This window comes from Papio anubis, chromosome 18 (genome assembly GCF_008728515.1).
Source record: "Papio anubis isolate 15944 chromosome 18, Panubis1.0, whole genome shotgun sequence".
NCBI lineage: Eukaryota > Metazoa > Chordata > Mammalia > Primates > Cercopithecidae > Papio > Papio anubis.
In genome coordinates, this window is record NC_044993.1 from 33,802,091 (window position 1) to 33,817,529 (window position 15,439).

Here is a 15,439-nt window from a genome sequence, read left to right on the forward strand (position 1 = left end):
GCCATTCTCCTGCCTCAGCCTCCTGAGTATCTGGGGCTTATGATGGCTGCTCTAAAGTACTTGATAAATAATCTCAACATCTGATATATCTTGATGTTGGCACCAGTTGATTATTTTTTCTGATTGAAGTTGTGATTTTTCTGTTTCTTGGTATGACCAGTGTGATTTCTGATTTTATCTTGGACATTTTGGTTATTATATTGGGAGTTTGGATTAGTACTGTTTTTTATTTTAACAGGCAGTCATTTTAAGTTTAGCACACAGTTTTGGCCTACTGTTATTGGCTGTGGTTCTGATAAAAGTTTAATTTTTAGAGCTTTGCAGTGTTATTTTGGTTTGTTTGGGTTTTTGGATGTTGCTAGCCCTCCCACTGGTCCCCGCTGGCACTGCCTGGGACAGCAGAAGAGGTTTTCCCATGCTGGGCCACCAAGTGTATCCATGGGATGGGGGAATCTCAGGCCCACGGTAATGAAGGGGCTTCCTAAGCTGGGCCGCTTGTTCTGGCAGAATTCCCTTTGCTGGTGTCCCTTGGATACCTGGTGTCTCTCAGTGAGGGAGAGGAGTCTCAAGCCCAGTGGGGAAGAAGACCACTTTTCCTGGTCACTTATTATCAGTGAAGTTCTTGTTTGATTCCAGTTGCTGGTGCCATCAGGCATACCAGGTGTTGACAGTGGGGCTCCCATTCAATCTAGGGGAGGAATGAGCTACCTGAGTGCTTTCTGTTTTTAAATTGGGGGTTGAAAACATAGGACCCAAATTGCTTTTTTCTGCTGGATGGGAAATCAGAAGATGCCCTGCTGCTATGCTTCTCTCTGGTTCTGAGGTCCCTAACAAGTCCCCTTTCCTCTTCACAATACTCAGAATCCTTTGACTGCCTCTTGCATTTTGTATGGGTTTAAGGTTATACTTAGCAGGGAGGATTAGGGAGAAACAAGTCTCCCTGATTTTTATCAAACATATATTATTATGTTGCCCCAGTTTTTTTTCTTTTTCTTTTTAGTTCATTTAATCACAAAATATTTTTTAAATGATTTGAGAAATATGTGAACAGTTACATTTAGGGAAACTGAAACTTACAGTCTGAAATTATTTCATAAAGATTCCCTCTTCATGTCTCTTTATTTGGTTCCCTTATTTGTAAAACAAGAGTTAGGACAGATAAGCTATAGGAGCCAGTTGAACTTTGAAAATATACTATGGCTGGAAAATAGTGATGACCCTGGCTACTCTGAAAGAGTAGGTGGACATTTTGGAGGCTGTACTAAGCAGCAGGAGAGAAACTGCTAATATTTCCATTTCCAGACCAAAAAGAGGAGACCAGGGCTGGCTGGGCTGGCTGAGATATGGGAGTGATTAGGTTCTCTGTTCTAACTCGGGCAGTGAATTGAGGAGGAAATCACAAGTGGCATAAGTGCTCTGAGCAGGTGTTCACAGCACAAACACCAGGAAGGCTTTAAGCAGCTCAGATTGATCCTCTTAGAAATGATACTAAAAAGAAGCTCATGAGAAATAAATTCATCTTGGTAAGGATCAAGGACAAATCTAGGAAGCTGAAAACACAGCTTTATAATGAAAAATTGAGGAAAGTAGGGTTAGAACATGTTAAATAAATGGTTTGGTGGGTGGAAGTATTTAATGATCATCTTCAAGGATACCTTGAGAAATTTTCTATTTCAGGATGTAATCATCAAGAAAAATCTTTCCCTGGTGTAAGTGTACTTTTTTTCTACATCACTTAAAAAGCAGTAATTTTCTTCTGGTGAAATACCTGACAGCTAAGAGGAGCACAGAGCGATGGAATGATTTGCCTCAGGTACTGCTGGCAGGGATGGAGCAAAGACTAGACATCATCTTCTCACCTTCAACCTGCGGTGCTTTCCATTGCCAAGGGAGTCACCATGTTTCAGCTCCTCAGAGGACAGAATCAATAGAAACAAGTTTAACAGGCAGTGAAATGGGCTTAAATTAGACAAGAAGATTTTTCCTATAAGCCACAGTTGTAAGAGAATGAGCCTGGCTGGAGCACTTCTGCAAATCTTTAAGATTGGGATTCTGGGCCTCCAGCACTGGATGTGATATTTTACTTGGTGGCAGGGAGAGGAGATGGCCTTTGGGAAGAAGGGCTTTTCACTTTCAATGTGATTGCCAAGATAGTTTTTAGAGATGGAGAGTGTTGAAGTAAATTGTGCTGATATCTCCTATTTGCCTTGCCAGGGGCATTGTCCATCATTTTCCCACTCAGAACAGTTATTTGTTCAGATTAAATCCAAGAACATGTTTTTCTTCTGGCCAATGGGAAGCCCCGGTGGGAAATGTTGAGAGAAGGAGAAAAACAAAGTCAGGATGTTTATTCCTGCATCTCTGTCCCTGTGGTTTCTCTGTAAACTGGCTGCTGCCTTCCACTGAAAAGCAGGTCCTATCAGATGGTTCTCTCCCAGGATGGTTCTCCACTTTTGGGATCCATAACTGGTCCCCCACCCGACTCCTGCAGCCTGCTGTTACAGGCCCTGGGATACTGCACTATCTCTTGTGGTTTCTCCACACCTTGGTCACAACTTCATAAATAATACCTTTGTTAAACTATTTCCAACTTGTCATAGTGTGTGTGTGTGTGTGTGTGTGTGTGTGTGTGCGCGCGCGCCATCTATTTTCCCCCTGCACTCTGACTGTTGCACCTGTTGTACTAGGTGAAGATGCCTGGTGACCATGTCGGAAGGCTGCAACATGCAGCAAGGGGGTCACCAACTGCAGAGAAGTCTCATGCTCTTCTCTTTCTGCAGCTGAGAACTTCTGGAGAAGACACTTCAAGAAGGTGTAGTGTCATATTCTAAAACAAAAATTGGCCAATGCTTCTAGGCAGAAATTTTCTTCACACACACAGAGAAAAGTATCTCCATAAATAAAATTTAGTCATTCAACTGCATTATCAAGGTTAGAGCAATCAGATTATAAACAATAATCAATAATGGTCTTTACCATCCCTTAGACACTTAGCGTTAGTCATTAGTAAAGTGAATGATAAGGTTCTCCTACATATTTCAGGGATTTGGAAAAATGGAAGTACAGCTGCTCTAGAATCAGGATCCCTGAGCTTTCCTCTGAAATAAGAAGTCCTAGGAAACAGACTCTTAAATTTCTCTGAAAATCATTTCCACATTTATAAAATATGGGGCCTCTAACCCAGCTATTCCAGAAGCTGAGGTGGGATTGCTTGAGCCCGGAAGTTAGGGGCCAGACTGAGCAACAAAATGAGACCCCATCTCGAAAATAAATAAATAAATAAGATATGCGGATTAAACAAATGGTTCCCAAGTTCCTTTTTAGCTGTAATAGTCTATGTGATTATGAAGAGGTGGAAAGGAGGATATAGTGTGGTGCGTGGATCTATATTGTGTGGATAGAGAGGACTGGTGAATATTGTATGTGAATGGGAAAAACTGGAAAGTGTGGTATATGGATAGGAAAGACGGGGGAGTGTGGTGCATGAACGGGGAGGACTGAGGAGTGTGGTGCATGAATGGGGAGGACAAGAGAGTGTGGTGCATGAATGGGGAGGCTCAGGAAGTATGGTGCATAAATGAGGACTGAGAAGGATGGTGCCTGAATGGTTAGGACTAGGGAGTATGCTGAATGAACAGTGAGGACTAGGGAGTGTGGTGCATGAATGGTGAGGACTAGGGAGTGTGGTGCATGAATGGGGAAGAGTGGGGAGTGTGGTGAATGAATGGGGAGGGCTGAAGAGTGTGATGCATGAATGGGGAGGATCAGGGAGTATGGTGCATAAATGAGGAGAACTGGGGAGTGTGGTGCATGAATGGTGAGGACTAGGGAGTGTAGTGCACGAACGGTGAGGACTAGAGAGTGTAGTGCATGAATGGGGAGGACTGAGGTGCATAGTGCATGAATGGGGAGGACCAGAGTGTGGTGCATAAATGGGAAGAACCGGGGAGTGTGGTGGATGAATGGGAAGGACTAGGGAGTGTGGTGCATGAATGAGGAGGACTGAAGAGTGTGGTGCATGAATGAAGAGGAATGAGGTGCATGGTGCATGAATGGAAAGGACAAGAGAGCATGGTGCATAAGTGAGGAGGACTGGGGAGTGTGGTGCATGAATGAGGAGGACTGGAGAGTGTGGAGCATGAATGGAGAGAACTGAGGTGTGTGGTACATGAATGGGAAGAACTGAGAAGTGTGGTATAAGGATGGGATGACTGAGGAGTGTGGTATATAGATGGGGAGGACTGAGGAGTGTGGTATAAGGTTGGGGAGGACTAAGGAGCATGGTGTAAGGACGGAGAGGACTGAGGAGTGTGGTGTAAGGATGGGGAGGAGAGTGGTGCATTAATGGGGAAGACTGGGGAGTGTGGTACATGAATGGGGAGGACCAAGGAGTGTGTGTAAAGTTGGGGAGGACCGAGGTATGTGATGCATCAATGGGGAGGGCTGGGGAGTGTTGTCTGTGGATGTGGGAACTGAGGAATATGGTGTGTAGATAGGGTTGACTGTGGAACCTATTGCTTAGACAGAGAGAACTGAGGAATCTGTTGTGTGAATGGGGAGGACTGAGAAATTTGGTGCATGGGTGGGGAGGACGCTGGAGAGTTTTGTGCAGAGGGTGAGGATTGGATAGTGTGGTTCCTGGATGATGGGAAGATCTGGGGAGTTGGTGTGTGGATTGGGAGCTTTGGGGGGCATGGTGTGTAAAGGAAGAGGACTGCAAAGTGTGGTGCATGCAGGAGTAGGACTGGAGAGTGTAGTGTGTGTATGACGTGGGCTGGGGAGTGTGGTGTGTGGATAAAGTTGATTGGAAAGTCCATTGCATGGACAAGGAGGACTCAATAATGTGGTTTGTGAACAGGGAAGGTTGGGGAGTGTGATGTGTGGATGGGAAGGATTACGGAGTGTGGTGTGTGAATGAGGATTGTAGAGTGTCTTGGGTAGAGGCTGAGGACTGGGGAGCATGGTGTGTGGATGGGGAGGACTGGAGAGTTTGGTATGTAGATGGCAAGAACTGGGGAGTGTGGTGTGTAAATGGGGGGGACTGAGGAGAGTGGTACGTGATTGAGGAGGTTTGGGGAGTGTGAATGGGAAGAAATGTGGAATGTGTGTGTGAATGGGGAGATCTGAGGTGTCTATTTAATAAACGGGGATGATTGAAGAATATTGTGGGTAGATGGGGAGGACTGGGGAGTCAACTGAGTAGATGAGATGACCCAGGAACGTGGTCCATGGTTGGAGAAAACTGGGGAAGTCTGTTGTGTGGATGGGATGGACTGGGGGGCATGCTGCCTTTGTGGGAAGGATTAGGAAATGTGATATACAAGGACTTTCCCCTTGGCTTTGCCTTAAGTCTGGAAATTGAGGTAAAGATGGTGATGATCAGTGTTGAAAGGATAGAGATATTTGGTGTGCAACTTGGGATATTGCTTGCTGTGCAGGGCTAGGAAGTAATGACATCTCAATAGTGACACTGACACCATTTCTCATCTTAACTGATCTTGTAATATGTTTCACCAAGTAATATGTATGTATTTAATGACCCATATGAGAGATACAAAGAAAAGTGTACTGACTCAAAGTTTGGAGACCTGGCTCTTCCTGTTAGTTGTGTGACCTTGACAAGTCCCTCTCCTCTTTAAGTTCTCGGATTGGGCTAAATAATACTATATGACCTTTAAGGCCACATCCAAATCTAAAATCTTAGAAGCCCATAGCTCACAGTCTATGTTCTCAAGTAGTTTGTGATCTAATGGGGAGGCAAGACTTAAGCTCAGATAAAGCACGATGTGGCAAGAGGGCTTGGGGCCAAGAGAAGAAGATGAGCAGAGGAAGCCTAGTCATCATCGCTCTCTCCCTAAGCCTTATTTTTTAGGTCAAATGCTATCCATCTTCCGATTCTGTATCAGCTTGGGAGAACAGAGCAGCATGTTTTAAACGCTCATTTTATGTAGGTAATTCTCATTATTCTTCATAGCTATTCACAAACATTCCAGTGGTTATTCCTATCTAGAACAGATTCAGGTTTTATGGGACCTAAAGTTTATAGAAATGCATAAAATACACAAAAAGATCTTACTTTACAAATTTAACAAAGAGCATAGCCATGGTAATTACATTGTTTTGGCGTCTCCTGGGGACTGGAAGGGGCTTGTGTAAGTAAGGAGACTAGAACTTTGGGTTGATTAGTTTCACAGAGCACCTTTGCTCTTAATGGAATTGTACTTCTTCATCTCTTTGAAGGTAGGCATGTCCATCTGACTTGATTTAGTGAGCAAAATGTTAGCAGAAGTGATATCTGCCCCTTCTGGATGGAAGATTCAAGAACATGTACATGATTCACTACATCCCTGGCCTCCTGGCATGGGAGCTGTGAAAGCAGCTGTCAGCATAGAGTACCATCACCTGGGTCTCTGGTACTATAAGGAGTGGAGCCCCACTGCCCTGGGGAATGTACCAGGAATGAATAGACTTTGGTGGTGGTAAACCACTGAGATGTTTGGGATTGCTTGATACTGCACCATACCCTAGCCAAACCTGACTGAAACAATAATTATGAAGCATTTTCACAGATGTAGCCTTGTTTCTTTCTGGAAGGAACATGGACACTTCTCACCCTCATTTTTCTAATGAAATTCTCAGGCTCAGAGAGGTTAGGTATCTTTAGGAAAGGTCATAAGTGAGCAAGTGGCTGACCTGGAAGAGCACCCAGACATTTTGGTTCTCAGGCCTTGTTTTGTCCACAGTGGAATGGTCTCCCCAGTGGTTGAGGCAGTTCCTTTGCTTGGTAGCTGCACTCTCCAGTTCCTTCATCCCTCCGCTCCGATCCCAGATGAAGCCTGGGCTTCTGCTTTGGGCAGATGTCTCAGATCCAACTGGACAATCCAGACAGGTCCCTAAAGGGCTCCATTCTTATCAAAGTCAGATAAAGAATCCTAGACAGAAGTCACAGAGAAGAGGATTCTTGATAGAGTCCAGATGGATTGAAAAGTGTACATTTTGAATACAAAAAACATGATCACAAAGACTTTTCTCTAGTCTATTTATGGAGTGCAACCTGTACTTACATACAGTACCTTGTCAACCTTTCCCCTAAACACACGTGTGCGCACGTTTTACATGGGAAATGGGATTCAGATTAACTCTGGTAATTTAACTGAGCTTGAGGGGACAGGCCTTAGTTTGAGTGGTCTAAAATGTTTGTTAAGTGAATGGGTGGAATGGTTTTGACTTTGGGAGAAAAGGTAACTTGGAACAAAAGTCACTTTCCTGGCAGGGTAATAAAAGTCCTCCAGGTGTGCATCCTGCTCTAGTGAAATGGTAAGGGAGATCCAGGCTGGAGTGAAAAGGAAAAGGAACCCCACTTAGCTGAAGGGTGGTTAATACAGGGCACTAATCGAAGCATCTCAGTAAACAGTGCACACAGCTGCCCAGATCATCTGGCAGGAGATCAATAGGCTTGAGCTGAAATGAGAATCATCTGAAAAGCTAAGAAATATTGCCTGGAGAATTCCATTAGACAGCATTACACTCACTAAAGTCTGGTTCTGTCAGCCACTTGCAATGTGCTTCAGGATGATTCTTAGATTGGAATTGGTGCAGCTGGGAAAGCTGTTAGATATGTGTAGACTTTCACTTTGTGAGATTGGAGTCAGCCCTGTAAACTCTCTGGGGGGCTTAGAAATCCTTTCACTCACAGGTGGGAACTTGATGGTACAGGATTTACTGGAAGAAGCACTACTGTTGGCTCAGTTTCTCTCTCTCTCTCTCTCTCTCACACACACACACACACTCACACACACACACTCACACTCTGTCTTTCTCTCCTTTTGGCTGCTCTTCTCTTTTATTCTTGGAAGCCTATTATTTGGTGAGACTTTATTTCTTTCATTTTTTTTTTTTTTAAGAGACAGGGTCTTGCTCTGTTGCCCAGGCTGGAGTGCACTGGTGTGACCATAGCTCACTGCAGCCTCAACTTCTTGGGCTCAAGTGATTCTCTGGCCTCAGCTTCCTGAGTAGTTGAGGCTATAGGTGCATGGCACCTCACTTAGCTAATTCTCGATATACTTTTTTAAAATGGGGTCTTGCTATGTTGCCCAGGCTGGTCTCAAACTCCTAACCCCAAGCAATCCGGCTTCAGCCTCCTGAGTAGCTGGCATTACAGGTGCATGCCACTATAGCTGGCCCTTAGTGAGACTTTCCATGTCCCATCTCATAAAACATTGTTCACTGCAACCCATATAATATGAAACATAAAGCTAGACCAAAAGTTAAGACTCAGGGAAAATAAAATTTTTCTCCCTCAGCAGCTACAACCTCAAAAAAGTCAATGACAAATCCAAATAATTCTCCATAATAGAATAAAATTCCCATTTTCCCAAAATAATTAGGGAAAAAAGCAATATTCTGTTAAAAGAGGGCTGCCATACATACAACACATAGATTACCAGCGTCCACATAATGATAGTACAGTGAAATCTGCTGTATACAAATCTAGGGATGTGCTTCTAGTGATTCAGAAGGCCCGTCACGGTCTGGTAGGGCCTTGTTACATCATTATGAGTAATTCTCATTATTTTGGACACCAACTGGATAAGTATAGGAGGCTGAGCTGAACCTTTGCTGACATGTGGACTCCCAGGGGAAAATTTATATATAATCTGTCTGAAGTAAACTTGATTTATTTGACATTTGTCTCTTTCATAAAAGTGAAAAACTGCAAAAAAAAAAAATGCCTGTTTATTTTAGCTTTACTTTTGTTTGCATTTTGAGAAGGAGGAGGCTTATAATCCTCTGGGCTTCTTAACATCTTCCTGATGATTTTTCTCATCCATGATCTCATCTATCATTCCAGCATCCCTATGTGGCTAAGAAAAGGCAATTAGCGTTAGCACCATCCACACACTACAGATTGGAAAGCAGAACTCCTCATTGTAAGTGAAGTGTGTTTCCCAAGGTCCCCACCCTGTCATCCAAACTGGGCCTCCTCTGGATTCTCACCCATTGCCTTGCATTGAGAGGTCAGTGGTGCAGAGACATCTTCACCTTTTCAAACTATGTGTCCCAACCCTCTGCCACTTGGGCAAATGGTTTGCAATCTTGGGAGCTGTTTTCTAAAGAGGCAACATGGTATATGATGAAGAAGCACTAAGCCAGGAGTTGGGAAATTAAGACTCAAATTCTAGCTTCACCTGAAATTTTTCTGTGTTTTACCAAGAGCCTCAGTTTTCTTATCTGCAAAGTGGCCTTCGTCATCCTGCACTGCCATCCTCATGAAGCTCTGATGAGGAATGAATGAATAAATTGGCAGAGAACCTGGCGCTTGCAGGGCCATCTTGTTGAGAGGGCTTGTTCTTTTACTGCCCTCTGGTCCCCTTTGTGGAGTTTCAGTGAGCGGCAGGTCCCAGGAAAGACGTGTTTGGAGTTTCCTCCGAGGTTTGGAATTTTGCAAGCCCTCAGCTGCTGAAAAGTGATGAAGCACCTGCGAAGAACTCCCAGTTGATTTCAAGTTTATCTGTAGATAGGAGGCTGGTGAGGTGGACATCAGCCAGGCCCTAAGAGATTGACCTGAGCCTCTTGCCCTGCTCCCCTCACTTACTCTGGCTCTGCAAGTAACCTGATCTCACTCATAGATGCAGCATCTGGAGGCCCAAGGGGGATGATTCAAGAGCCTTCAAAAAATGCCTCTGTTCACACTTATCTCCTTTCCTAACAGTTCTATAACTGTACTGTACAGCTATACAGCAACCACTAGCCACATGTAGCTATTGGACACTTGAAATGTGGCAAGTAACTGAGGAACTAAATTTTTAATTTAACTTAATTTGAATTAATTTAAATAGCCACATATGAACATGCAGATCCAAGTGTTTCTTCTTTTCATTAAGTCTCTGTGTCCAGAAGATCCTTGTTAAAGTGTTTATGTACTATTAGTATTACTATTTTAAAGTGAGGCCATATGGCTAAAGATGAAGTTCTGGCATGTGCATGGGGGTAGAGGAGGGGAGAAGAGAGGAAATGTGCCAGAAAGGCCAGCTTGCTGGCTCCCAAGAGGCCTCCAGGGGAACATCTGGCTCAGTCTCACAGGCGCAGAAACCAGATTTTTCAGGGCAAGGAGAGTCAAATTGATCTTCAGAGGTGGGAGCCCTTTAATCAAGCTCCCAAAACAGATGCAATCTATTAGAAAGCTAGCACAACACAGTACAAGGAAACTAATACTCTTGTCTCCTTCGAGCAGGGTGAGGGTGAGAGAGGCTGGTCATTTTCTATATGGAAACTGAGATCTGAAGTGGAGTTGGTGAGCATGGCCTCAGAGTAAGTAGCATGAAATAATTCACATGATTAATGGGCTATGCAATCATTGCAAGGTGGACCTTATCTGTCCTGGGAATGGTCCAGCTGTGTTTCTGACTACAGCCCTCTCTTCCTGAGTGGTGCTTGAGTGGTTATCAGCAGTTTTTGGTTCTGACTCTACTTTGTTTTCTAAGTGTTCATGGTTAATCAACCCCACATGATTGTCTTAGTCCATTGGGACTGCTATAACTGAATACCATAGACTGAGGGTCCCATAAACAACAGAAATGTATTTCTTACGGTTCTGGAGGCTGGGATGTCCAAGATCAAGGTCGAAGCATCTGCTGAGAGCTCACACCTGGCTCATAGATGGCTGTCTTTTCACTGTGTCCTCATTTGGTGGAAGGGGCAAGGGAGCTCTCAGGGGCCTTTTACATGAGGGCAATTATTCCATTCATGACCTAATCACTTCACATGCCCCATCTCCTAATAGCATCCCAGTGGAGACTAGGTTTCAGCATATGAATTTGGGAGAGGGGGCACAAACGTTCAGCCTATTGTACCCATTGGCACATTCTTTATGTTACATTTAGGTTCCTGTCCTGTACCATACACTCAGGGCACATTTATTTCTTTAAGATGGCTTAGCCTGAACAACTGTGGGTTGACATCACAGTTTGTCTCCCAGAAGACAGTCTTATGTCCCATGTTTCCAAAGTCTTGCAGTCTCCAGCTACTGACTGCATACATTTCTGTGAGGGGTAGCATGTTTATTAGTAGTTGATATCCATGCATGTTTTCTTTAAAAAAAAATAGGTTGTGTGATCAGGCGTCGATACTTGAAGTGCTTATTGGGGCCGTACAGTGACTAAATGAGAGTAGCATGCATGATGTCAGGCTGGTTGGTGTGGACCCCTTGGACATACAGAGCCGCAGCTCAGTTCAGGCTGTGTGTAGACACCCTAGAATGTGAGTCCAGAGTTGCCATATCTTCTGATTTTTAAACAGAAGTTGAACATCTGGATATTAATATGAAATCACCTGGTTTATCAAAGTGGGAAATCAATTCAGCTATAACCCAACACTGAATACAAGCCCAACAAAATACATTAGCAAGTTGGATTTAACCCACGATCTCTGACTTGTAGTTTCTGGGTGTCGTGGGAGGCTTTGGTCTGGGAGTTTGCCATTGTGGGTTCTAGTCCACACTCCGCCTCTACACTGCCACGAGGTGTTGGGGACAGCATATCCCTCGTTGCTGCTCAGACTCCTCCTCTGTGAATTTGACTGTCAGATGGAATGTTATCTAAGGTTTCCTCTTGCTCTGTTCCAGTCTGCTGGGGCTACCTTAACAAAATACCATAGATTGGGTGGCTTAAACAACAGAAATTTATTTTCTCACAATTCTGGAGACCAGAAGTCCAATATCAAGGTCAGCAGGGACTGCTCTCCTTGGTATGTAGATGGTCACCTTCTTGCTGTGTCCTTACCTGTCCTTTCCTCTGTATGTACACATCCCTAGTGTCTCTTTCTCTTCTTATGAGACACTAGTCATATTGGATTAAGACCACATTCTTGTGAACTATGTAACCTTATTACCTTCCTAAAGGCCTGATATGATTTGGTTCTTTGTCCCCAAGCAAATCTCATCTTGAAATGTCATCTCCATAATCCTCATGTGTCAAGGGAGGGATTTGATGGGGGTGATTGAATCATGGGGGTGGTTCCCTCATGCTGTTCTTGTGATAGTGAGTGAGTTCTCACAAGATCTGATGGTTTTATAAGCGTTTGACAGTTCCTCCTTCACATACTCTCTCTCTCCTGCTGCCTTGTGAAGAAGGTGCCTGCTTCCCCTTCTGCCATGATTGTTAGTTTCCTGAGGCCTCCCCAGCCATGCAGAACTGTGAGTCAATTAAACCTCTTTCCTTCATAAATTACCAAATCTCAGGGAAGTTCTTTATAGCAGTGTGAAAACGGACTAATACAAATCCTTATCTCCAAATATAGTCACATTGGAGGTTAGGGCTTGAACATAAAAATTTGGTGAAGGGGAGAGCAAAGTTCAGTCCACAAAATGCTCAGAGAGTCTGTACTTCATTCACAAGGTCACTGAGGTTAGACTGTGACTCTAACTCGGCCATCTTTCCCTTACCCCTTCAGGTCCACTCTCTATCCTCCTGCACCCGGCACTATGTCTTTCACATATATTTTCCAGAGCAAAACTACAGAGCCCACCTATATTGCCAACCTGCGGTGCTAGCACTGAGGAGTCAAGAGCCCTGTCTTGGATATGGAGTGGCAGAACCGGGCATATGCATACATGCTCTTATGTGGGCAGCTACATAGAGCAGTTGTGCCTGGGAATGCTGCTTTGGTTGGCTTTAGCCAATGAGGAGTCTAAGTAGGTGGTTAGAGGAAAACGAGAATGAGGTTGGGAGAACCTTGCTCCAAGGTTCCTGTGGGCTGTCTGTGAGACCTCACTGAAGGTCACTGCTCCTATTAGACAGCTTCTCTGCCTCCACATTCCACACTTTCTCCCTCTTACCCCATTAAGCCCCTACTGTTATTCACCCCAGTACACAGCACCCTCCCTCCATGAATTCCCTACCACCTACCACACTCTTGAGAAGAGTCCATTTTCTCAAATCAGCCAACTTGTGGGTGCTGAGATCCTGACCCATACAGCCAGAATATGAAGGAGCCCATTAGTGGGTCATCCTGTCTATCCCTTCCCCTTGGGTCCTCACCCTCCAGCTTCCAGGCAGCTCTGCCTCAGCCCAAGGCTTGACTAGCTTCCCCCAGGCCACACACTGTTTTCCTGAGGTGAACCACATCACGACTCTTGCTCTCTGAGTTAGTTTCCTATTATTCCTTTGCAGTCCCTATGGACAAGGGTGGAAGAAAGAGCTGACTGGAAATTGCAGTTCCCTGCAGCTGAGTTCTGGGATTTGCCTGGCTGAAATGATGTTAGCTCCTTGACCATTTGCCCCAGACAAGTAGGCATTTCCTAGGGACTGGAGAATATGTTTAGAATGAGATCTACTCTGTTCTTTCTCATGGTCACAGACCTCTTGGGGCAGATCACATTCTCTCCTTCATCTATAATACCCATGCTAACAGCCCCCTCCCCACTTTTTATTGTGGTTCCTCCCACTGAAGCTTCAGGTACTGTGCTGGTTATGGATACAGATGAGTAGAACAAAATTAGTAATGCTTTCAGTATCCAGAGTAAGGGAAAGGAAGACACGTACATGACAATAATTATAGTGCAGGACAGAGATGGAGTGGAATAAACACTGTAAGAGTTTGTCAAGTGCTAGGGGTTGAGTGTAGCAGCACAGAAGAGTGGTTTAAAGGTGAAGACCCTGAACTCAGGTTGCCTGGGTTCAGATCCTGCTTCACTACTTAATAGTTCTGACATCTTAGACAAACAGCACAGCTTCTTAAAAACTTTAGTTCCTTCATCTGAAAAATATAGGCAGTAATAGGTTATCTTTGCTAGGAATAAATAATATATAATGTCTGTAATATGTTTAGCCCAGTGTCTTGCATATCCTCAGTGCTTAATAAATGTTAGCTTTTATTGCTACTTAGCAAAGATTGTGCAAAGGAGTGGGTTTTGTGGTAATAATTCTTTCTTTCCTTAAAGAATGGGAGGATTTTATGGGAAGGGGAAGATCATTCCAGAAGGACAGAAGCACATGAATAAAGGCACGAGGACAAGTGTGTTTAGGAATTGTCAATTAATCCAGCTGATACATGGTGGCTACTTATTAGGAAAAAGGGCAGGAAAAGCTGGTTACATCCAAATCAAGGACACGGAATATCAGGGTGAGGGGTCTGTAAGTAATTTTGTAAGCAGTAAAGAGCCATTAAAAATAAGGATTTTAAGCAGGGCCATGTATACTTAGATAAACTTTAGGAAATTCAATCTGGCAGCCTTTTCTAAACTGGGTTGAAGGTGGAGAAAAAATGTGGAAAAAGAAGGCATGAGGCTGTTACTATTGTCCATGCAAGTAGTAACAAGTCTTGTCTTAGGGAAAAGCTGATAAATAATAATCAAACTCCTAATATTTGACAGAACCAGTTTGGCAGGAGGCAGAACACATGCAAATGAAAGTGTTAAGAGCCACACATAGTCAGGGGACAACTGGGAATGAAAAGCGTGCACTTAATCTGACATCAACTAATGATGAGTTAATATTGATTTTTACAAAATTCTGAATTTAACATGTATTTTCCAGATCAAAACTGCAGAGCCCACCTGTATTGCCAACCTGTGCTGCTGGCACTGAGGAGCCAAGAGCCCTGTAGTGTAGATGAGGTGGGAGAACAGGGCGTAGATGCACATGCTCTTATGTGAGCAGCTACATGGAGCAGCTTGTGGCAGGAACTCGAACAGCTGATGACTGTCCCCAAAGAGCACATCTACATGTTTGTTCAGCCCCCCTCACAGCTCCTGCCCCATTCTGACGAAAAAGCCTGCTAACATTTAGTCAGCGTTTTATTTAGAAAGATAGTGCCTTGGCTGGTATTTTCACTTGTGGGAGCTGGCTGTCCTAAATGTAGCAGGAAAGTGCCCTGAAACCCACACACCAGGTCAAAGAAGGTACAGAGTAGGGCCAGAGTATTCCCTCTGGAAGTGAATGCTAGTCAAGGAATACAGTAAGGATGGAGCCAGAGATACAAAGAGCCCTAATGTCCCTGTCCTCACCTCCAGGGAATAAGTATTTATGAAGCATGGCTGGTTGGGGAATTAGCCATAGAACACTAATGGAAATTCCAAGTATTGAATCCAACAAAACCTGTGAGAACTTAGATTCCTTTCATGTTGATGGGTTGCACTTTCAGATAGAAATGAAGAGGATCATTTCCTTAACACAGAAAAGAAAGAGGTGGTCAAGGTTCTTTTTAGAACCGGAGAGTCTTTCTCCATAGAGCAGGGCAGCCTGGTGAAGCAACCCTAAACTGTAGGAAGGAAGACCGTCTCCAACCTGACCGGGCGCAAGGAGCTGTCCGTGGTGCTGCAGCGACCCTTGCGTGAGCCCTCTTGGAAGGTGTCTATTAGCTGCCCTATGACAGGTGCTGTGCCAGGTACTTTACACACACTGCATCCTTTAGTCTTCACAGCAACCCTTCACTGTTAGTG

General features: G+C 44.2%; 1 long non-coding RNA gene across 2 annotated transcripts in view; it reads left to right on the forward strand.

Moving 5' to 3' along the window:
- The window catches only part of LOC110742084, a 241,127-nt gene that overhangs the window by 159,461 nt on the left and 66,227 nt on the right, over positions 1–15,439 (forward strand). For both annotated transcript variants that reach the window (XR_004179659.1, XR_004179660.1), the window contains exon 4: positions 10,235–10,311. This is a non-coding gene — a long non-coding RNA (uncharacterized LOC110742084). The remainder of the gene's footprint in view (positions 1–10,234; positions 10,312–15,439) is intronic.